This window comes from Aulostomus chinensis, chromosome 5 (assembly GCF_037954235.1).
Source record: "Aulostomus chinensis isolate RoL2024-O1b breed Wild chromosome 5, RoL_Achi_v1.0, whole genome shotgun sequence".
In the NCBI taxonomy this organism is placed as follows: Eukaryota; Metazoa; Chordata; class Actinopteri; order Syngnathiformes; family Aulostomidae; genus Aulostomus; species Aulostomus chinensis.
Genome location: NC_141324.1, coordinates 11,170,626 through 11,194,233, shown reverse-complemented (window position 1 = coordinate 11,194,233; position 23,608 = coordinate 11,170,626). Strand labels below are relative to the sequence as shown.

The following is a 23,608-nucleotide window of genomic DNA, read 5'->3' as shown; positions in this document are numbered from 1 at the left end:
CATGCACATGAAAACGTTTGCACGCATGTGAATACTTACATCCTTGTGCGCGTGCACCCCCGCGCTAAAAAGGGGCGTGTCTGTTTCCGGTTTAGCGCAGCTCACAAACAATAGGATTCTGTGGCAGGATGTAAACATGCCTGCACATGTCCCGTGTGTCATATGGGATTCTTGGTAGTACATAAATACGCTCAAAGTTTGTTGCTGTATCATATGGGTTTCCGACCCAAGGTGTTGACCGCTTGACTCACGCCCGTGTTTTTTCCGGTGAATCATGGACACGACTCGCAGTATGTCTGTAATTACTGCTGTAACAAACCTCTGACTTGCAGATGCGGTTGCAGTCCTTGCATTTTAAAGTGCTTGACGCTCGTTCACAGCAGTGTGTAAAGCACACATTGCACCAATATTTACATTTATGCCTTAGAGGACTGTCACAGGTGTTGTGGCAGTAATTACAGACATACGCTGTGCCGAAAACAGTTTTCACGTTGGTGGTTAAGTAGTCGTGGTTGTTGTGTAGATGAAGCCAGGTGGTGTTTAAATTAGGAGCGGTGTTAGTCTGGAAACATTGCAATTGTTTACGGGCCTCTGTCTGGTGGTAAATCACAATTTTGGTGTTTATTACAGCCTCAAATTTGGCCACGTGTGTCAATAAAACCGGCTGTGAGGGGTCAAGACCTGCCGACACGTGTAGACGTGTGGCAAGCACCATTTTGTCTTGTTCAGACGCTGCGGCATCAGCAGCGTGCGCTAGGCATCTTGAAAAGCAAAGGCTGTTATCTTCTACATTGTTGTTTGGGTTAAAGAGGACATGTGCCTTTTTAGATAGAATCTGATCATAGCACACATTCCCCAATTTCAAACGCCCTGCTCCTGAGTGGTTTTGCGCCACTGTAACAATAAACTCCAGCTCGTCGTCAGTCATCGATGAATCATTACTCTGAATAGCCTGTGACACCGCCTCTCTAAACATATCCTGGTTGCATTCATCGTCAGATTGTAATACACGTTGCACGTCGCTAGCCAGGGACGGTCCTCTCAACACAACATTAAAAACACTGCCAGGTTGTGACCTTTCTAAAGCGCTGTCAATCACTCCAGAGAGCCTGTCTCTAGTAAAACTGGGTACACATTCAGGGTTGTCAGTAGCTACATCCCTAAAATCAACTTTTTGATGCAGTTCTATAGCATTAAATTGGCTAATCTCCCTCACAGACCCCTGCCCATAGCCAGTTTGTCTTGAAATGTGTGGTGTGTTAATACTGCTACAAGCAACAGCTTCAGGTTCATGTACAGGTCTAGCAATTACCTGTTCAGATTGTGGTGGCGGTGTGGTGTGAGGCCCTCCATTTAAAAGTTCAGGGTCTCTTGCCGGCTGTGCTGGTTCGAGCTCTGTTGCAAAGATTTCCTCCAGATCTTTAAAATCGTCTTCCACAGGTCTGGTCTGACAAATGTCTTCCAGCGCCGCCAGCGCCACCACTGTGGGTGACAGTTGCTTGATCCAGGGCCCTCTAGCGCCCTCCGGTGTCAAGGGCAGTTGAATGTTGTGAGGTGTGGGAATAGGTAGTCTTTCAAGCATATTAACCGCCTGCTGCATATGAAGGAATCCTGGTGAAGGATCTATGAATTGAAAATAAGAAAAACTTGTTGGGTCTGAGGGTGTCGGTAAAACTGTTTGAAAAGCTTGCACTCACATCCCATCATGCCTGGGGCTCACTGCCTTTCTCTCAGCTGTGCATGGCCTTTTCTCACAGGGTCTGTAATTTTGAAATTAAATGTGTTAAATTGTGTGCTGGGTGTTTTACATCCACAAAGGATGATTTAGCCCTCTGACACACCCTTGCGCCCTGGTCAATCGTCTCCTCTGTAAACTGACGCTAAACAGGAAATGGAAACAGACACGCCCCTTTTTAGCGCAGGGGTGCATGCACACAAGAATGCGTATTCACATGCACACACAAAAGTTTTCACGTGCATGTGCAAAAGCACCGTCTTATTACTACTTCTGGCTTTAATGTCCAGATCCACAACATGGTTTGGACGTCTGAGTGACATGCAGAGGTTGCATTTTCAACAACCTTCTCTTTTTCCAAATCTTTCATAAATTTTTATAATACTCAGCTTTTCTTGCCTTTCAATCTTTCAGGTTCTCAGTGTTCACACCAGTTTCTTCAGAAAATGTTTTTTCTAGCTCTCAGTTGCTTTTTAGCAGTTTAAATTGATTTTGAAAGAGCACTTGTGAGTTGCAGGTGCATGCGTGATGTTAGCGAGCAGGTAGCCAACATCTGGTTCTGACCAGCTCCATGTGCCAGCTTGTTGCTTGTATGGTTCTGCGTGGTTCTTGCAAGGTTTCTCCACTTGCAATCAATGTGGGGAACCAGAGCACACAGTCAGGGCAGCCCAGTGATTGGCCTTCTCAAACAGGACACCACCAAGTGGCAGATGCCGCCATCTCTAGAACTCACCCTGAAGCAAGGGCTGACATAGATGACCTCTTCAGAGAAAAATCGAATGATTCTGAGATTTTCCCTGGTTGACCTAACAAGCTGCCAATGGATTTAAAAGCCCATATCTTGGATGTACGGCCACAAATTTAAACACAGAGGGTTCAACAGTGCCAGCAGATGTAATGGCAACCATGAAAGAAAACTGCTGGGATAATGTGATCCTGGCCTGCTGGGACCATTTGTTGTTAGATATAGTCCTAATCTAATCTGGGACAGCGTGATATAGTCGCAAGCTAAGGAGCAATGAAAAGATGCCGCCCTGCCATGATGAACATCGACCCCACCTGCCCTCAGGAACCCCAGTGCCCCAGTGGAGCCCTGTGGAAGAGGCATAGGAGCTGAGGGATTGAGGTTCCTAGTAAGCACGGAAGGGGTGAGAGTTCCTGTGGGAGTACATAATATCAACCCTTACTCAGGCCCCTGCTGATCCTTTGACTGCGATAGAGGACACTGACATCTCCCTCATGAAAGGGGATGGGAGGTCTCTGAGGCGTGCCAGGGGCTGGACCCTCTTGTCGGAACCATCTGAGTGAGGAGCAACGACTGTTCAATCAACTCTTGTCCAGACGGCATTATGCATTTTCTGCCCATGAGGAGGATTATGGATGCACTGACATTGCTAAATATCAAATCCCTACAGGTGAAGTTGTTTGCCCCTGAACCCCTGTATTTTAGATAAGACCGTTATCAGGGAGAGCTGAAGCCCTGGAGCCACGTCAATGATCCTAGTCCAAAGGAAATGTGCCCCTCCCACCAGTGAGCCCCTCACCAGCCAGACCGAAGCTGAAGGGTTCCCCAGTGGACACCGGCAGGTGGAGGTGGAGGAGGAGCAGGAGGCAAGTGACTAGAAGATATTTTTCTTCTTTCTACATTCTTTTCTTTTTTCAAAATAAGTTCACAATAATGAAAAAGAAGGGATGGACTGGCTCTGTGACAATGGGACGACACCACAGTGTCCCACCCCGACTGAGCCGTGCCAGACAGTGTACATTAAAGACCTCTTACACAAACGCAGTTCATACATATTCTTTGTTCTCTTTTTTTTTCTTTTTGCCTTTGTTTATTTCTTTATTTTCATTTTTAATCAACGGACCAAGCTGCGAACGTGGGCCACCCCAGCACGCCCTCCTCCACCCTACCCTGGGGTGAGCTTCAGTGGCCAAGTGCGAGCAGCCAGGTGCCCAAGCTACGTCAATGTAATTAATTAATTAGGGCCTGAGCCTGAAGGTACTTCAGGCGAAGACCCTATTATGTTTTTTTAATTTAAATTTGTGTCCAACTTTGTGGAGGAGCCACTGAGAAATGGCAGCAGTGCAGTAATAAGCATGGTAGCAGTGTTGCTTCAAAGTAAAAAGGTTCCAGGTTTGATCCACGGCTCATTCAGTGAACTGGCTGACGAAGAGAGGAGGGGACCAGTTGACGGAGGAGCATCTCGTTGGGAGGACCTAGTTGACATTACCTCTGGAGGATGCGGGAGGGTTTAATCACCCTACCTTCACTCTAAGTCTTCATTTTAACTTGGATGTCTAGTAGTGGGGGTAGTGGTTTCCCAGAGGAGGGAGCATTGTGTGAGAGCGTTTCACTGGTTCCCAGCCCTATTTCCAACAGGTGGGGCTTTCATGCCACACACCAGCCAGGGAGAGGAGAGCACATGCGGGGAGGCGTACATCCAGCTTGAGTCGACTCCCAGCCAGCACGCCCAGTCGGAGGTCCATGGCGGCGAAGACTGCTGCACACCAAGTTTACTACTGCGTAAACAGATCTGTGTGGACCAATTACCAAAGGACATGATGACCAAACTGGTTCAGAAGGACATGGATCATTTGAAGACCACAGTGAACATGATGACAACTGAAATGGTGACTTTGACGAAGCAGCAACCCATCATACCAGAACTGTTGGGTGAAATCAAGCAACTCAAAAGACAGAGCATTGACCAGGAAAGCAGAATCGACTGTCTGGAAAACCAAGTGTCTGACTTGGAGCAGTACTCCTGGATGAACAATGTTATAATCTCAGGACTTGTGATCAAGCCACAGCACTACCTTCATGCAGTGAAGGGCCCTGGTGGGGGAGGAGCAGGAGGCAAGTGACTAGAAGATATTTTTCTTCTTTCTACATTCTTTTCTTTTTTCAAAATAAGTTCACAATAATGAAAAAGAAGGGATGGACTGGCTCTGTGACAATGGGACGACACCACAGTGTCCCACCCCGACTGAGCCGTGCCAGACAGTGTACATTAAAGACCTCTTACACAAACGCAGTTCATACATATTCTTTGTTCTCTTTTTTTTTCTTTTTGCCTTTGTTTATTTCTTTATTTTCATTTTTAATCAACGGACCAAGCTGCGAACGTGGGCCACCCCAGCACGCCCTCCTCCACCCTACCCTGGGGTGAGCTTCAGTGGCCAAGTGCGAGCAGCCAGGTGCCCAAGCTACGTCAATGTAATTAATTAATTAGGGCCTGAGCCTGAAGGTACTTCAGGCGAAGACCCTATTATGTTTTTTTAATTTAAATTTGTGTCCAACTTTGTGGAGGAGCCACTGAGAAATGGCAGCAGTGCAGTAATAAGCATGGTAGCAGTGTTGCTTCAAAGTAAAAAGGTTCCAGGTTTGATCCACGGCTCATTCAGTGAACTGGCTGATGAAGAGAGGAGGGGACCAGTTGACGGAGGAGCATCTCGTTGGGAGGACCTAGTTGACATTACCTCTGGAGGATGCGGGAGGGTTTAATCACCCTACCTTCACTCTAAGTCTTCATTTTAACTTGGATGTCTAGTAGTGGGGGTAGTGGTTTCCCAGAGGAGGGAGCATTGTGTGAGAGCGTTTCACTGGTTCCCAGCCCTATTTCCAACAGGTGGGGCTTTCATGCCACACACCAGCCAGGGAGAGGAGAGCACATGCGGGGAGGCGTACATCCAGCTTGAGTCGACTCCCAGCCAGCACGCCCAGTCGGAGGTCCATGGCGGCGAAGACTGCTGCACACCAAGTTTACTACTGCGTAAACAGATCTGTGTGGACCAATTACCAAAGGACATGATGACCAAACTGGTTCAGAAGGACATGGATCATTTGAAGACCACAGTGAACATGATGACAACTGAAATGGTGACTTTGACGAAGCAGCAACCCATCATACCAGAACTGTTGGGTGAAATCAAGCAACTCAAAAGACAGAGCATTGACCAGGAAAGCAGAATCGACTGTCTGGAAAACCAAGTGTCTGACTTGGAGCAGTACTCCTGGATGAACAATGTTATAATCTCAGGACTTGTGATCAAGCCACAGCGCTACCTTCATGCAGTGAAGGGCCCTGGTGGGTCGGACAGCAGTCCAGAACGTGAAGAGACAACAGAGGAGCAGGTAATGACATTCCTTTGAGGTGAGAACATTCACATTGGCAAGGACAAGGACTGTCACACACAGCTAGGAGTCAGAAGGACAAGCCTGCCACACTGCCATAATCTTTCATTTTGCCAACAGGAAACATTAAGTTGAGCAGTTTAGGCAGGGAAGGAACTTGGCAGGCACCAATGTTTACGTGAATGAGCACCTCACCAAGAAAACGCAGATACAGCTTGGAAAGCAAGGCGACTCAGGAAGCGAGGCAAGATTCAGAGCACTTGGACAGTCAGCTGCAAGGCTTTTATCAAACCAAAGGGTGCACCAGAGAACGCCAAGGGGTTGTGCATCAGGAGCATAGAGCACCTCGAGAGGTTTGACAGAGACCAGGGTTGTCTGTAGGCCTGCTGTATCCATCATGGCTGCGTTCTCAGGGATGTTCCTTTTGCTGTGCTCATTGCATGACAAACGCTGGAGTTTGAACACGTTCATAGATCCTGACTATAATCTTTTTGATAACATCAACGCAAACTGCAACTGCGACACAGAGCAACAGTTGAATACCCATATTAAATCTGAGGATGCTACCTCCATTATTAGACAGTAGAAGTCCACATGCAAACTTGCAGAATGTGAAGGAATATTTAGGACAGTTTAAAACCCCTCAATATCAAAGCTGTCTCGGAAACATGGATTATTCAGATAGGAGGTCAGCCTTTGCTTTACAGGGGTTTTGTTTTCATCACATTAGCAGACAGAACAAAAGTAGGGTGGAGTGGCTCTGTCTGTAGATGAAGGTCTCTCATATGAGGTCGGTCAGAAAACGTCGGTAATCACTGGTGACCTGATGGAATGCATCACGATTGAAACTTGTGTGGGGAAAATGAAAACTCTGATTGTCAGCTGTGTCTACAGCAGGATCAAGCACTGATGCGTTCATGACCAATATTGAGAGGTTGTTCACCACAACAAAGCAAAGGTCCGTTATGTTTGTGCTGATCTCGACATTGATTTGCAGGATCCGAACAACAAAGATCACATGATTCTACTGAAGTGACGTACAGCATGAGCCGATCACAAAACCAAGCAGAATAACATCACGCTGTGCCACCCTGATGGATCATATTTTCACAAACAAGATGGAAAGCAACATAAGTGGATTCTGAGTGAATGCCATCAGCGATCACCTGCCTGTCTTTTCAATTTATGAGTGTACTCATATGACAAAGAGACAGTTCAATGAAATAAAATACAAGAGAATAAGAACGAGGAAACGATAACTGCCCTCAGAAATGAGTTATTAAATTGGAACGGCGTCTGTGAGGGAATGGATGTTGACAAAGGGTATGGATTATTTTTAGACACATTCAAAGATTTATGTGACAAAACTGCCCACTGAAACAATAAAGTCGCAAGAGTAAATATGCAGAAAATCCCTGGATGACTGGGGGATTAAAATGCATGTAAAAAAAGAACGCTCTACATAGGCTTTTATAAAAACATAATATATATAAAAATAAGAAATACAAAAATAAATTAATAAATATTATGAGGAGATGTAAGGAGGATTACTATACAAAATTATAAGATGATAATTAAAATAATGTTAAAGGAATATGGAACATATTCAACAGTATTATTAGAAATAGACAAACCCGGAATATTTTATTGACAAGGACAGGAAAATTAGCAAAATGAAGGATGTGGTTGATGGATTTAATACCTTTTTTTGGTGTGGGAAACTATCATATTAAGATAAAATGTGGAAATGCGTATTAAAAAAAGTATAGAGAAAATGTATATTGCAAAAGATGTGTAGGCACACACACACACACACACACACACACACACACTCACAAGGTGTTTAAAAATGATGATTGAAATTGTAAAGAGGGGGCAGGACAAGATCAGCTTTGGCTTCCTTTTGCCCCCTCCCTCACTTTTCCATTGTATTATAGTACATTGGACTGTATGGACTTTGTGATATCCTTTTTATGGAGACTTTTTGTTTATTTTTATGTGTTTTTATGTGTTTTGATAGTTTGAGATGAATGAAGATCAATCAAATCAAAATATCTGGGTTGCCCGAGCCAGGAGCCGTGAGGCACCTTTTCATCTGCGTGGTTGTAATCTGATTACTTCACTTGATGTTTCTTGTCTTACTGTTTTGTAAATGTTGGTTGTCAGTTGTTTTGTACTTGGAATGGAAAAAAAATGTATTTAAACCTTTATTTGCTTGTCATCCCGACACTTTCAGACGGTGGACACCTTCTTCAAGTCAACATGTTTTGTGACAACAAATAAAAGTTTGATATATCCGGCAGTCCATGAAGGTAACAGGACCACTGCTGGAGACAGACTCCGATGAAAGGAGCTTTTCTGTTGCCAGGCTCTGATTGGTTGAGCTGCCTGGCAAGGGGGCGGGGCTACTCCGGAGTCCTGGCACCAGTCTTGTGTGAGCAGTGGAAAGTGGTTCGATTTTCGCCACACACACACAAACACACACACACACACACGAACACAGGCGGCCACACGCGCACAGTTCCAGCAGAGCAACGGGACACACCTGCACGGTAAGTCGGCATCATTTCTACACTTGACAGCAAATGATGTGTCATCGCCCGACGCCGCTAGTCTGCCGTCGTCGCGCGCGCCTCTCCCGGTGGTAGATGGGTTCCGGTTCTCGGTCCGGGCCGCGGCACCGACTCACAGGCCTCGGGTGGCAACGGACATGGCAGACATGCAGGATGAGATCCTGGTGCGCGGTATTCATCCACAATGGCTGAGGAAGGTGGGCGTGTGTGTGTGTGTGTGTGCGCGCGCGCGCGCGCGTGTGTGTGGGGGGGCTCTGAATTCGTGCCTCTTTGTTATGGTGGTGCCGCAGTCGGGATGGTACAGCCTCCCGCTGAGAACTCCTCCAGCACGCGCGGACACACACACACAAACACACACGCTCTCTCTCTCTGTCTCTCTGTCTGTCTCTCTCTCTCTCTCTCTCTCTCTCTCTCTCTCTCTCTCCTCACGCAGTACCAAGTACCTGATGTTCCATCCGCCTGCACCTCACCAGCAGGTCCTACTACAGTACTTGCAGTATTTGCAGTATGCAGCTGTAGGCCTGATTATATAAACCTGCCTCACATCCTCCTCTGAGTCAGTACGTGTGTCTAAAGAAGGACCCCCCCCCCCCCCCCCACACACACACACACACACATCCTCTATGTGGATTAGTACACATTGTTCTGTCTCTGCTGGTGTCATCCTCAACGCTTCTGTCCTCTAGCTTGAAATTAAACATGCTGCCTTTCATCATTGTAATAGTACTGTATCAGTACACAGCTCCTGTAGGGCTACTGCATCAGTACACAGCTGCTGTAGGGCTACTGCATCGGTACACAGGACTACTGCAGCAGTACACAGCTGCTGTAGGGCTACTGCATCGGTACACAGGACTACTGCATCGGTACACAGCCGCTGTCAGTGTGCAGCCTCAAGTCAACAGGCGTCATGAAATGTTGTTTTGCACAAATTTGGTTTTAGTCAGTTTAGGACTGTTTTAACCCTCAGTTCAGTCTCACAGGCAGGAAGTACAGGCCAATGTCTGTCCTGTCTGTAAAACCAAATTAGAGGTACAACAGTCCCACAGTGAGTCAGAACAAATGTGTGTGTAGCAGTGTTGGGGCTGAGGCCCAGGTCACTGCCTGTCTGGACTGGTCAACAGACCAGCTCAGACTCCATGGTCCGTGGTACTGACCCATCACGACCCCTCCAGCAACCTGCACACCTGCAAGTGCTGGTCTTCAGTGTGGCAGACCACCGGTCACGTGATAGTTGGGCTGCTGATAGGATTCATATTAGTTCTGCAGTTGTAAGTGTTGAGGTTTCTGATTTATTGTGATTGATGGGTTCTGTTTATACTGAACAAAGGTTTGAGTCACAAAACAAGCCTGGCCAGAAGAACCAGAGCCTGTGGCGGTTGCTCACGGCACCATGTGAGCTGCTGCAGGCTTATTGCACTGCCGCAGTCCTGGTGATGGCAAGTAGAGTTGTCCTCATGCTGGTACCAGTACCATGTCTTCAGTGCTGCATAACCATATAAGTGACTTGTGTGTGTTTCCTGGAAATCTCTTCTTCATCGCTCTTAAACGTTGCTGGGCGTCTTCCTGCAAACTTGAGATCTTTGACTTCTGTCACCAGTTTACTTCGTTACAGCCAATCAGTGTTGATTGCCTGGTAACAACAACAAAGACAAACCTCAGCTGTCCCATCGAGCTGTTCGCGATTCAGGATGGTGACCACAGCTGGAACGCGGCGCAGCCATGACAGTGAGCCCTCCAGTGTCTGTGGCCATGACAGTGACAACCGCAGTGGACTGAATACTGAATACGGGCTGAGACGCCAGGAACGAGCATGGTTTGGTATGTAGGAGACAAGTCCCTCCCCTTCCTCCAGTTGCATCCTGGCCAGAGGAGCAAAGAAGGAATTGGATCAAGGGGCAAATTCCCACAATCATGCGACACAAATATTTTTTTGCTTTGGTATTAACACTGATTTAGAACAGTGAAGAAGATGCAGCTAGCATTAGCTACAATGCTAACTGACACGTCAAGAGATCAGTAGTTTCTCTTCATCACCTTACAACCAGACATTGCCAGCAGCAACCCAGTGCTGTTAAGAACCAGCAAGTCAGACTTTTGGTCCTGCAGTTAAGCAACAACATGTGCAATGGTCATGATTTTAGTTTGGAGGGGCGGCACCAACCTGTGGAGGTTCAACCCTTGTGGTTTTGTCACACCCACAAACGCGGCGAATTACAGGCGAAAAACTACCTGCAGCATCAAACTCGGGAAGCTGCCTTCAAACCAGGAATCCCACCAAGAGCCTTGAGGAGCTTTCATTCCCTCTATTTTTATGTCTGTATCTGAAGTCGCGGCTGCACTGCAGTTGTAGAAATGACAGTAACAGGAGAAGAATCTTCGATCCGTCTGGATTGTGGCTCCACTCACATTTGCTCATGGTCAGTGAGGATCAGTTATCGATTCCTCAATTTGTGCTGTTCCTCAGGAGTGACTGCTTGTCAGATTGAACCTAAAGAAGCTCAGTGGCTTTAATTGTGTGCATTTGTTCTTCAAAGGTAGACAGATATTACCACATCAGTACAGGGCTAGTACTTTACAGTGCTTCATGATGATATTACTGGATAGAAATATATTCTAATGCACTGGTATCCCAATTGCTCCTGGGTATCAGCAGATACTTGTAGTTCAGGAACCAGAATCTAGAACCATTTCTCCTTCCCAATACTATTTGTGATGCACAAATTCTTTTAGCTGGGTAGAAGAAATAAAGCCGATGATGGCGGCGAAGTGAAACAAACCAGGAACTGAAGTGAGGTTCCACACTGATAGTAATGTCATGTGATTCATCACGAAAGTAAAACTTGATAGTTTCAATCTTACATCAGGTCTGATGATACATGAAAGCTTTGTGTTAGCATAGTGTTGCAGCTGGAACGAGTCAGGAGAGCCCAGCTCTTACTGGGTCCAGGTTGGGACCCTTGGTTAGAAACAGCAGGAACAGGAACATGGGTTACCAGAGATGGTCTAATGCACGGCTGTTGTGATGAAGATGATGATGATGATGATGATGATGATGATGATGATGATGATATAATTTCTGCTTTAGGGATTGGTGGGATTACACTCAATCTCTCCCAGATTACCAGCCAAAGCAGGCAGGAAGTCAGGCGGCCGGTCATCCAGGTACAGCAACACTCAGGACATTTGCCAGGGAGCCCAAAAAAGAACAGCAGATGCAGGCATGAAACCGCCTGGTTGCTGTGGTCGTGTCAGGTACAGCACCGGCCCATCAAATGTAGGATTGTACAGTTGCTCCTTTGGATCAAAACGAGCTTGAAGTACCTGTACTGCCCAACACCAAGGAGCTGGTGACTTTGATCATGTCTGTGGTACTTATACTTCATAAAAGCAGACAGATAAGAGGAACACCTACGGGACATGAGAATGGGGCTCAGATGGTATTTATTAAGTTTTACAGTACTACAATAATACAGTAATTCATTATAGCTTCCAGAACTGTGGTGTATCATTCTGAATGTGCCACAGTGTGGGTGTGTGTGTGTGAGAGAGAGAGAGAGAGACAGAGAGGGAGAGAAAGTATTAGTATGCTAACATAATTAGGACTAAACACATGGCTGCGACCAAAGAAAAGAGCACCATCACCTAAAAATCATCAGTCATTTCTGTGGTTGTCATGACAACCCTCCGAGACATGGTGACCCACGACATGAAGACTGTAAACTAGAGTCTCTGAGTCTCTGCTGGCAGGAAGTGATCAGAGTCAGAAGGACATCAGCACCAATTGCACTTGTGATGTCAGCAGGTAAATACCTGTATCTGATACACGTTGCACCAGTACTAAATAATACTTCCATTAGGTTCTGCAAGGCAGTTTTCTTTTAGCCTGTTTTCCCCACCAGTTTGTCTCCAGGCTTCATGGCATCATAACAACATCCTCTGCCCTGAGAGCCTCACATCGACTGAGGAGAAACTCCATAGAAAACCTTTAACAGGGAAAAATCTGAGAAACCTCAGGGTGAGGAGGGGAGGAGGATCCCTCACCCAGGAGGGACGGACGTGCAGGAGATGTTGTTACAGAGAAGAAAACAGTTTATAACACAGAATGAAGGAAACATGGAAATTTGAATAACAGTTGAAGAAGGAAGCTTCTGGAAGGGGAGGCAGGGAGAGCAAGCCAGCTTGATGGGGGACTGGATGGTGGACTGGTTCATGGGAGGGGAGGCAGGGAGAGCAAGCCAGCTTGATGGGGGACTGGATGGTGGACTGGTTCATGGGAGGGGAGGCAGGGAGAGCAAGCCAGCTTGATGGGGGACTGGATGGTAGACTGGTTCATGGAAGGGGAGGCAGGGAGAGCAAGCCAGCTTGATGGGGGACTGGATGGTAGACTGGTTCATGGAAGGGGAGGCAGGGAGAGCAAGCCAGCTTGATGGGGGACTGGATGGTAGACTGGTTCATGGAAGGGGAGGCAGGGAGAGCAAGCCAGCTTGATGGGGGACTGGATGGTAGACTGGTTCATGGGAGGGGAGCGCAGGCCGGTGTAATTGTAGGGGATAAAAGGGGGGGTGGGGGGGGGGGCGATGCAGGCGGAAGTTGGAGCAGAGAGATGGAGCTCTGGTGGATCTGTGGAAACACAGAGACTGAGAGACACCAAGGAGGAGAGGAGGGGAGAGGAGAGGAGAGGAGAGGAGAGGAGAGGAGAGGAGAGGAGGGGAGGGGAGGGCTCCATGTATCCTGATGTGTCCCCCAGCAGTCTCAGCCTGTAGCAGCATAGCTATCAATGGTTCAGAGTACCTGAACCAGTCCTAACTGAAGGCTCTGTCATAAAGGAAAGTCTTAAGCCTGGACTTAAACGTAGTTAAAGTGTCTGCCTCTCTGACCCATGGAGAGATGCTGGTTCCACTCTACTACACGCTTGCCTGAACAGTGCCATATGACCGCCCCCCCCCCCCCCCCACACACACACACACGCACACACACACACACATGTAATAGTCAGGTCTCAGACAATGGAAACTATGAGTTAGTGGTTAGTTTGACGGTTCTGTCACATCAATTAATCAATCGACTGGATGCTCAATCGATAAACCAATCAATCAATCAGTAGAAAACCAGTATTCTGCAGTTATTAATTGTTTGTTGTTGCCTTAGTCGTTACCGTTTGGTGAAATATTGATGTAGTTCACTCCTGCAACTCAGACAGACTTGGACAGACCCGCCTGCTCGACGATGCTAGCTGGCACCTGATCCTGTCAGACTGGACAAGATGGTGTAGATACTGGGTTCCCTGGAGACCCAATGAGAACATGGAGATTGAAGCAACCATCTGGTATTCTGGAGAACTTGGCCGAAGATATGAACTCTGAAGGAGATAAGTGGCGGACTGAAATTTGGCTAACACACTCAACATTAAACTCCAGGCTGTTTTTGTTTACCGAAATAAGTTACAAGATTTCACCAGGAATCATCTCATGTACATAACTATGACTATGGACGGACAGCAGAGGTTGCAAATTACAATTATATGACTTTATCTACACACATGAAATTTCTAGGAAAATCATGATGGCACCTTGGCTGATATGTGCTGGGTCCGTTGCGAGCCCCCCCCACACCCCTGTGCGCTGTTGAGTAAACTCATTAGCAGCACCTTGTCGAGCCCCCAGTGAAGAAAAGCTGGTGAATCGAGTCACAGCCACCAGATTATTATCAGACCACAAAATTGTTCTTTGTGTTCGAAGTTCAAAATTAATATGGAGTATAAAACAATCATGGTCGAGTAAAACTGATGTGCCTTTGTGTTTCTAACAAAGGAGACGTTTGAGAGAGAGAGAGAGAGAGAGAGAGAGAGTGTGTGATACTGTGAGGTGAAATGATGTCTTCTGAACTCAGCAAGGGGACGTCTTCAGGTCTCTCGTCACAGGTGGTTTCCACCTCGCTACTGTCACATGTAAAATAGATTGGTCCGACATGGCGGATATAATCACCACCACATGCTGTTGCCATGTGGTCCTCTCTGTGATTACGGTGTGACCCAGACTAGGAGAGCTGGACTGGTCTAAGTGGGTTGGATGAGGCTAAACCAGGTCTTGACTGGTGCAGACTTACTAACTCTAATACAGTACAAAACACTTTGTTGTTTTCTGAGTCTTGGACTCAGAAGCTGTGCTATAAATGCCAACAACAGCAAACATGAAAGAACCAACACAATAAAACAACAAGCAACACATCGCAGCCACCATCAGAACAGAACTACACAGCTGTATTGCACATAACCCATGGACATACATATTGCACTCCACTACTTATACACACTGTAGAAACACAAGCTAAAAGGCAGTCAAATAAACAAACAAAAACGATTGCAGTGTTGCACTATGAATGACTTCAAACAGTCTTGTTTAGGAGTTTGATGAAGACAGGGACAAATGAGTTTTTTTAAGCGGTTCAGTTTGCAGTTGGGGACTCTGTATTGTCCAGCAGATGGCAGCAGCTCATACTCTGTGAGGAGTGTATGGGACGGATCGGCACTATTCTCTGAGCTTGCGTAAGGACAATCTGCTCATAAACAGACTGAGGACTCTGATAGTTGTTTAATCCTATCACCTTCATGGCAGTGTGCACCAGATGAGTGAGTTTGTTTTTTTGTTTTCCAGCGAGGTTGGGTTAGCTGACATCCCATATCTTACCAAGCTCTCCAGTGCCGCCTGGTAGAATAAAAACATGATTGATTTGTCCACACTACACACTCTGAGTCTGTGCAACAAATCCAGTTTCCGCTGCAGGTGAGAGCAGACACTGTCAATGTGGCTGTCCCAGCTGAAAGTATTATCTAGATCAGTGTTTCAAACTTTTTCAGACCAAGTACCACTTACCCCAAAAAACTTGCATGCCACCAAGCTTAATAGCCCTAGAACAACAGCCCAGTGGGGCGAACTTGTGAATTATAACCTTGCATCATACATATTCCAAATTGCACTGTTGGGCTTCTTGACATAGAAAGTTATAGCAGTGATGTGGAGCTCGCATCCACGTCAAGCGAGAACATTGGTGGGGACAGCTTGTGAATGAAAGCAGGGACATTGCTGGTAGGGCTGTGGGACGCTGACAGTGATTAGCCAGGCCTTTGTAGCCGGTGTAAGCCAACCTGCAAACAAGTCTTGCATAGCTGCTAATCCCCCAGGAGCTCCCGGGCAGCCGGGAAACCAGGGCGACTGGGTTACTGCCCAAAGGAAGCGTAGCCCAAAGCAGAAACCCACAGTAAACCACCGACCACTTCTCGATTTCAATAGGTTTCCCCACTCAGTTACACACCCGCTGAGAAACAGACTCTGGTCATTGGCAGCTCTATAGTCAGGAACGTAAAGCTAGCAACGCCTGGGGCCATCGTCAAATGCATTCCTGGGGCCAGAGCGGGGATTGATCAGTCAGGACATGTTTAGCCGCATGTCATCATTTAACCGCTGGCTGTCGAGGTGGTGTCCAGCAAATGATGTGGGCTTCATTAATAACTGGCAGACTTTCTGGGAGAAACCTGGTCTGATTAGGAGAGACGGCATCCATCCCTCATCTCTAGAAATATGGCATCATTTATTTAATAAAGGACAACATCACTTTTGCGAGCAAAAATTTTCATGACACACCACTGGGAGAAACACTGGTCTCGATGAACTCCCAGGTATTTGTATGAGGTGACCTGCTCGATCAGTGAATTGCATAGGATCACAGTGCTATGATCCTCCACTGATCTTGGGTCCAAGACCATTTCCTTGGTTTTTTAACATTTAGAATAAGATTGTTGGAATCATACCACAGCATCCATCCATCCATCCATCCCAGCTGCCTTCAGGCGAGAGGTGGGGTTCACCCTACACGGGTTGTACACCACAGCACAAAGTTTTTAATTTCAGAAAAATAGGCTGAAGGGCTAGAGGGATGGCGGTATCATCTGAAAATTCAAAAGCAAAGTTCCCTTGGTGGTTGTTTGAGCATTCATTTGTGTACAGAGGGAAAAGGACCACCAAGCTCACATAGCCCTGCAGGCCACCTGTGTTGATTGATTTGCAGTCATAGAGGGTGTCATTGACTCTTACCTGCTGACTTTGATTGGTTAAGAAGGAAAAATACTACTTAATTAAAAATGAGATTGAAAATGAAATGAAATGAGCTGATGGGGTTGGAGAGGGGTTAAAAGCTGAGCTAAGGTCCATAAATAAAATCTGTGCATAGGCTTTTGGACATTCCAGGTGCTTGACAGTGATGAGCGTGATGCTGTTGATGGCATCCTGCCTATGAGCAAACTGGCATGGGTCAAGTGCCAGAATTACTTCTGATTTGAACATAGACACCACGTAATTTTTCAAAGCTCTTCATAACAATCATAGTCAGGGCCATGGGTCTGAAATCATTATTTTTAGCCGTGAGTATCGATTCATTGAGCCCCATTCCAATCCCCCGTGTCCTGCTCTTTGCAGGAAGAGCAGTTCTATCTGCCAGCCACTGGTGTCGCTGTAGAGCATTTCTAGTTACCCAGACGACGTCGCCTCTCTCATCTGGTGAGAGCTGAGACATTCAGGAGAATGGCGGCGAGTATAAATCCAGCGCCTGCAGGCTTAAACGCAGATGTGTGGGAGCGTTTTGGTTCAAAGACAAAAAGGACAGTTCAATTTAGACAAAAGTGTGGCGGTTTGTGAGCTGAGTCACACAAACGTTAAGTACCCTGGAAGAACCACCAACCTGCGAGCCCTCCTAAAACGTCACCACCCGGACAAGGAAATGCTAACTGAGACTGAGCCCACAAAGCTAAGGTGTGACCCCAAACAAACCACGCTGGACAGTGACGGCGGTTGTTGCCACAAGTTCCCATCGTCTTCACCGAGGTCGTAGAAAATGATGGAGTCCATTGCTGCTTCATCAGTCAGGATTTGAAAGCTTATTGGGTGGTGGCAAACACCGGCTTTAGGCGCCTGGTGAACGCGATGGAGCCCCGCTATGCTACTGTCACCTGTCAATTGAATTACTGGCTGCCATGGTTTATTTCTGGTGAAGCTGGTGGCTGGACTGGCTAGCAGCTCCCTCCTATGTTCAGTATCAAGCTAAAACGCTGCCTAAGAAGGCCACTGGCTGCACTTTAACTCTCAATGTTCACTTTTCTAAAGCTTGAAAGCTACAATTTGCACTCAGTTTTAAAAAATGACACTAATTTTCTCACCACATCTTTGATTCATTTTGTCCAGCATTTGTGAGCTGCCAGTCAGAGCCTCATGTTGTGTACTTGATGCTTTCAGTTCAGTTCATTCAATCCAAGTCAACGGAACTCACAAGATGTCACCAAAATCACTTTGTCCTTGACAACCTTCCAGAAAAGCATGTAAGTGTAGCGAATCGTATCGTGAGACGACTATCGTGATATACAGTATATATCGCATCGTGAGACGAATATCGTGATACACAGTATATATCGTATCGTGAGACGAATGTCGTGATACACAGTATATATCGTATCGTGAGACGAATATCATGTAGCGTATTGTATTGCAAGATTAGTGTATCGCTACAGCCCTAAAGGACAGTGTGTGTCCACAGACCGCTGGAAGATGGGGCACCAAGCCAGAGTGAGCTCTTTTGCGTATGCATTTAAGAGCAGTGAAGAAATGCCATCAGGGCCTGTGGATTTTTTAGTGCACACGTTTGAATATTGACTGTATCTTATGTTGGTCAATTGCAACCCTACAAGTTGAGTCAGTTGAGATGGGTTCCATACAGAGAACAGCTCCTCTGAGTGTTTTGATGCTGTCTTTTTCCCATACTCTCAATGTCTTGGGCTGTAGCATGCTCCTTTTAAAAACAGTTTTGTAAGATTGGAATTAGCTGGACAGGATTGTGGTTGGAGCGGTTGTTTTGCAGTGTATCCCTTTTTTGTTTCCATAACATTGATCTCAAACTTTGTTGAGTTGTGTGTCATACATGATGTCAAGTCAAGTCAAGTCAATTTTATCTATATAGCCCTATACCCCAACCAAAGTTCTGTCCTGACTCTTTTCAAGTAGAGCAGGTCCAGCACCTCCTTCCTTCAATGAACCTCCACACAACAATTCTCCATCAGCAAGCACATCCTGCAACAGCAGCCACCAGAACCTTCCTTTAGCAGCAGGAAGGTGGAGCAGATCCAGGATCAGTGGGGATGGAGAGAGAGCAGGAGAGCAGGACAGAGACAAAGACAGAGAATGGAGGAAGACAGAAAGACAGAAGGAAAGGGAGGGACAGAGATAAAGAGAGAGAATGGAGGAGAGACTGATGGACAGATGGGGACGTGAGCAGGTGGAGCTACAGGTGGCAGCTGGAGCCTCTTCAGGTCTGCAGCCTCCTCCAGCAGCACCAGGATCTGGGATGAGGGGAGAAGAAGAGGAGTTAGTAACACGTCTGAGGACAGGAGGAGGAAAGAGAAGCCAAGTGCATCATGGGAGATCCCAGCAGTCTGAGCCTATAGCAGCAGATCTAAGGGCCAGCCTAAGCAGTCCTGACTATAAGCCTAATCAACAAGGAAGGTCTTAAGTCTGCTCTTGAACATAGATCACAACAGGGGCTCTGTGTGTGCGGTGTAGTTGTGAACACAGGTAGCAGCTTTAACCACATTTCTACTGGGGAGAACATATACTGCACATATTATGACATTTCGATCTCCCTTGGAAGGTAGAAGGGTCTTGAGGGCATACACAGCATCAACTCTAAGACCCAATTATGAATCAGACAGGAATCCTGCATGCTACCGTAGAATCTCTGAAAGGGATACTTCATCCCTTGGGTAAAGATCTTAAGTAGATATATGGTTTTTATGCACTATCATTTGTTTTTTTGGTTACTTCCTGTTAAACCGGAAATTCATTTTGAAGGGGCATATGTACATGTTAAAACGGAAATTGACTACAAACTGACAGAAAACGAGACAGAAAATGGTGAAAGGGAGAGGAATGTTGATAAAGATTGACAGGGAGAGCAAAGCAAAGTTTTAGCAAATTTAGAAAGTAGGAACAAATAATGTGAACTGGTTTATTTTGGTGTGATAATTTTGAAACATTTTAAGGCCATCCATCCATTGCCTTCCGCTTATTTCTGTAAAGGGTTGTGGGGGGTGGGGGGGTGAAGCCTATCCCAGAGATTACAGCTGAGAGGCAGCCTTCCCCCTGGACAGGTCACCAGTCCATGGCAGGGCCAACACATAGAGACAGACAACCATTGGCTCTCCCAGCCTACCTACAGTCAATTTAGAATCTGGATTAACCTCGTCCCCTCTTGATGTCTTTGGACTGTGGAGGAAGCTGGAGTACCAGAGAGAACCCAGCAGCAACAGGGAGAACATGGAGACTCACCCAGAAAGACCCCGTGCTCCAGCCGGGGCTCCACCCACAACCTTCTTGCTGGGGGGCCACAGTGAGGACCACTGCTCCACCCTGCAGCATTTAAAGCCAGTTAAATCATAATATGTATGTCAAACTGGAAAGCTAGGCTAATTTTGTTTTGTGTTTTATTTCTGTCTACCTCTTGTGTCTGTTTTGCTGAAGCAATATTTTCATGAAAGGAAATAAAATAGCACAAACCATCAGTCCTGGCTTACTTCTCTTGAATGGATGCTACACCTTGAGTACTTGTAAATACTGGAGGGGTGTTCTCCCTCCTGTATTACTGTGAAGCAACTCCAGAATGCAACAATATTCCAGTTGATTCCTTGTGGCACTAGAAGATGAATAGAAGTGGATGAATGCTGGAAGGAGTTGCTGCTCCATTCATCCATTCTGTCATCCATTCATCACTCTTATGTAATCATCCTCTGTGACTCATCGACGAGCCCAGCTTACCTGTGGCTCTGCATGCTGGGAGGAGATCTCAGCAGAACTCCTCTGTCCCAGTATACTCAGAATATTTACGTCAACAGAGGAACTAAATGAATTTTACATGCAACCTGGGACTGATTTATAAGAACTGCATTTACAGTTTCTCCTTCCAACTCCAGCTTCTCTTCTTCCACTGAACGACATGCTACATTTAGCATGTGGCACCATGAAGATGCTGATCATCTGTGAAGCTCTGGTACTCTGTCATCTCTCAGCATCCTGCCATATTTAGTCCTCTGATGCTGAAAAGATCAAAGACTCTTGTCAGCTATGAACTTCCTCGTGTGTGAGTTTGTGATGGCTTCATCAGTAACTCATCTGCAGACAAAAGCTGAGAAAATAAAAGAAGCAACTTTCAAGAAAAGATAAACTGGATATGTGATAATGATGATGATGATGATGATGGTGATGGTGGTGATGATGGTGATGATGATGATGATGATGGTGGTGATGGTGGTGATGGTGATGGTGGTGATGGTGATGATGATGATGATGATGATGATGATGATGATGGTAATGGTGATGGTGATCATGATAATGATGGTGATGATGATGATGTGATGATCATGATGGTGATGATGGTGATGATGATGATGTGATGATGATGATGGTGATGATGATGATGGTGATGGTGATGGTGATGATGATGATGATGGTGATGATGGTAATGGTGATGGTGATGATGATGATGATGACAATTATGATGATGGTGATGATGATGGTGATGGTGATGGTGATGGTGGTGATGATGATGTTGATGATGATGATGAGGGTTATGGTGATGACCACGATGATGATGATGGTGATGGTGATGATGATGATGATGATGATGGTAATGGTGATGGTGATGGTGATCATGATGGTGATGGTGATGGTGATGATGATGATGATGATGGTGATGATGGTGATGATGGTGGTGATGGTGATGATGGTAGTGGTGATGATGGTGATCATGATGATGATAATTATGATGACGGTGATGATGATGGTGATGGTGGTGATGATGATGGTGGTGATGATGATGATGATGATGATGATGATGATAATTATGATGATGGTGATGATGATGATGATGATGGTGGTGGTGATGATGATGATGATGATGGTGATGATGGTAATGGTGATGGTGATGGTGGTGATGGTGATGGTGGTGATGATGATGGTGATGATGATGATGAGGGTTATGGTGATGACCACTATGATGATGATGGTGATGATGATGGTAATGGTGATGGTGATCATGATGGTGATGGTGATGATGATGATGATGATGATGATGATGATGGTGATGGTGATGGTGATGATGGTATTGGTGATGGTGATCATGATGATGATGGTGATGATGGTGATGATGGTGGTGGTGGTGATGATGGTAGTGGTGATGATGATGGTGATGGTGATGGTGATGGTGGTGATGATGGTGATGATGATGATGATGATGATGATGATGATGATGATGATGATGATGGTGATGGTGGTGATGATGATGGTGATGATGATGATGATGATGATGATGATGATGATGGTAATGGTGATGGTGATGATGATGATGATGATAATTATGATGATGGTGATGATGGTGGTGATGATGATGATGATGATGATGATGATGATGGTAATGGTGATGGTGATGATGATGATGATGATGATGATAATTATGATGATGGTGATGATGATGGTGGTGATGATGATGATGATGATGATGATGATGATGATGATGATGATGATGAGGTGATGGTGATGATGGTGATGGTGGTGATGATGATGATGATGATGATGATGATGATGATGGTGGTGATGATGTTGGTGATGATGGTAATGGTGATGGTGATCATGATGATGATGATAATTATGATGATGGTGATGATGATGGTGATGGTGATGGTGGTGATGATGATGGTGATGATGATGATGAGGGTTATGGTGATGACCACGATGATGATGATGGTGATGATGATGATGATGATGGTAATGGTGATGGTGATTATGATGATGATGGTGATGGTGATGGTGATGATGATGATGATGGTGATGATGGTATTGGTGATGGTGATCATGATGATGATGATGATGATGGTGATGATGGTGATGATGGTGGTGATGGTGATGATGGTAGTGGTGATGATGATGATGATCATGACAATTATGATGGTGGTGATGATGATGATGATGATGATGGTGGTGATGGTGGTGATGGTGATGATGATGATGATGATGATGGTAATGGTGATGGTGATCATGATGATGATGATGATGGTGATGATGATGATGTGATGATGATCATGATGGTGATGATGATCATGATGGTGATGGTGATGATGATGATGATGATGATGATGATGATGGTGATGATGGTAATGGTGATGGTGATCATGATGATGATGATAATTATGATGATGGTGATGATGATGATGATGGTGATGGTGATGGTGGTGATGGTGATGGTGGTGATGATGATGGTGATGATGATGATGATGATGATGATGATGGTAGTGATGATGATGGTGATGATGATGATGATTGTGATGGTGGTGATGATGGTGGTGATGGTGATGATGGTGATGATGATGATGATGATGATGATGATGATGATGATGATAATGGTGGTGATGATGATGATGATGATGATGATGGTGATGACGATTATGATGATGATGATGATGATGATGATGATGGTAGTGGTGATGATGATGATGATGATGATGGTAGTGGTGATGATTGTGATCATGATGCTGATAATTATGATGACGGTGATGATGATGGTGATGGTGGTGATGATGATGGTGATGATGATGATGATGATGATGATGATGATGGTGATGGTGGTGATGATGATGATGATGATGATGATGATGATGATGATGGTGATGGTGATATTGATGGTGATGTTGAGGATGAGGATGAGGATGATGGTGGTGATGATGATGATGGTGGTGATGGTGATGATGATGATGATGATGATGATGATGATGATGATGATGATGATGGTGGTGATGGTGATGATGATGATGATGATGATGATGATGATGATGAAGGTGATGATGGTGATGGTAGTGATGGTGATGATGATGATGATGATGGTAGTGGTGATGATGGTGATGATGATGATGATTGTGATGGTGGTGATGATGATGATGATGATGGTGATAATGATAATGGTGGTGATGATGATGATGATGATGATGATGATGATGATGGTGATGACGATGATGATGATGATGATGATGATGATGATGATGATGATGATGATGATGATGGTAGTGGTGATGAT

General features: G+C 45.6%; 1 protein-coding gene across 10 annotated transcripts in view; it reads left to right on the top strand.

Moving 5' to 3' along the window:
- The first annotated feature begins 8,264 nt into the window (after window positions 1-8,264).
- Window positions 8,265-23,608, top strand: part of LOC147261177 (uncharacterized) — a 164,700-nt gene continuing 149,356 nt past the window's right edge. For all 10 annotated transcript variants that reach the window (XM_086203108.1, XM_086203106.1, XM_086203110.1 and 7 more), the window contains exon 1: window positions 8,265-8,425. The gene's annotated coding sequence lies outside the window, so the exon portion shown is untranslated. The remainder of the gene's footprint in view (window positions 8,426-23,608) is intronic.